Genomic DNA, 527 nt, shown 5'->3' with positions numbered 1-527 from the left:
AATGTTGGTGCCTTATGTCAATCTCTCGAATGCCATTCATCCGTGATATCTCATGTTTAGAAAGCATTTCTATATGCTGTTTTGGGGGCGAAAAGGGTCTCGTGGGCACCCAGGGATTTGGGAAAGGCAGTGAGAAATGTACATTTGTTGGGACACCTACCGGCTAGACACCAAGCTTTACACATACATGATTTCTCAGCAAATCTCACAATTTCAGTTTGGTGTTCTCATATTGGTATAGATAAGGAAGTGGAGATTAATATGGGATAAATAACTTACCCAAGGAATGTACTAATAGAGGAAGCCAAATCTAAGTTTATCTGAGTCTAGAATCGGTGCTCTTTCCGTCCGACTTTGGCTCAGGTCATGATCTTGCTGTTCATGAGTTCGAGCCCTGTATTGGGCTCTGTGCTGACAGCTAGGAGCCTGAGGCCTGCTTTGGATTCCGTGCTCCCTCTCTCTCTGCCCTTCCCCCATTCGTGCTCTTTCTCACTCTCAAAAAAAAAAAAAAAAAAAAAAATTAAAAA

Source organism: Hyaena hyaena, unplaced genomic scaffold, assembly GCF_003009895.1.
Source record: "Hyaena hyaena isolate Hyena2069 unplaced genomic scaffold, ASM300989v1 scaffold_243, whole genome shotgun sequence".
Taxonomy (NCBI): domain Eukaryota; kingdom Metazoa; phylum Chordata; class Mammalia; order Carnivora; family Hyaenidae; genus Hyaena; species Hyaena hyaena.
This window is presented reverse-complemented; position numbering follows the sequence as displayed.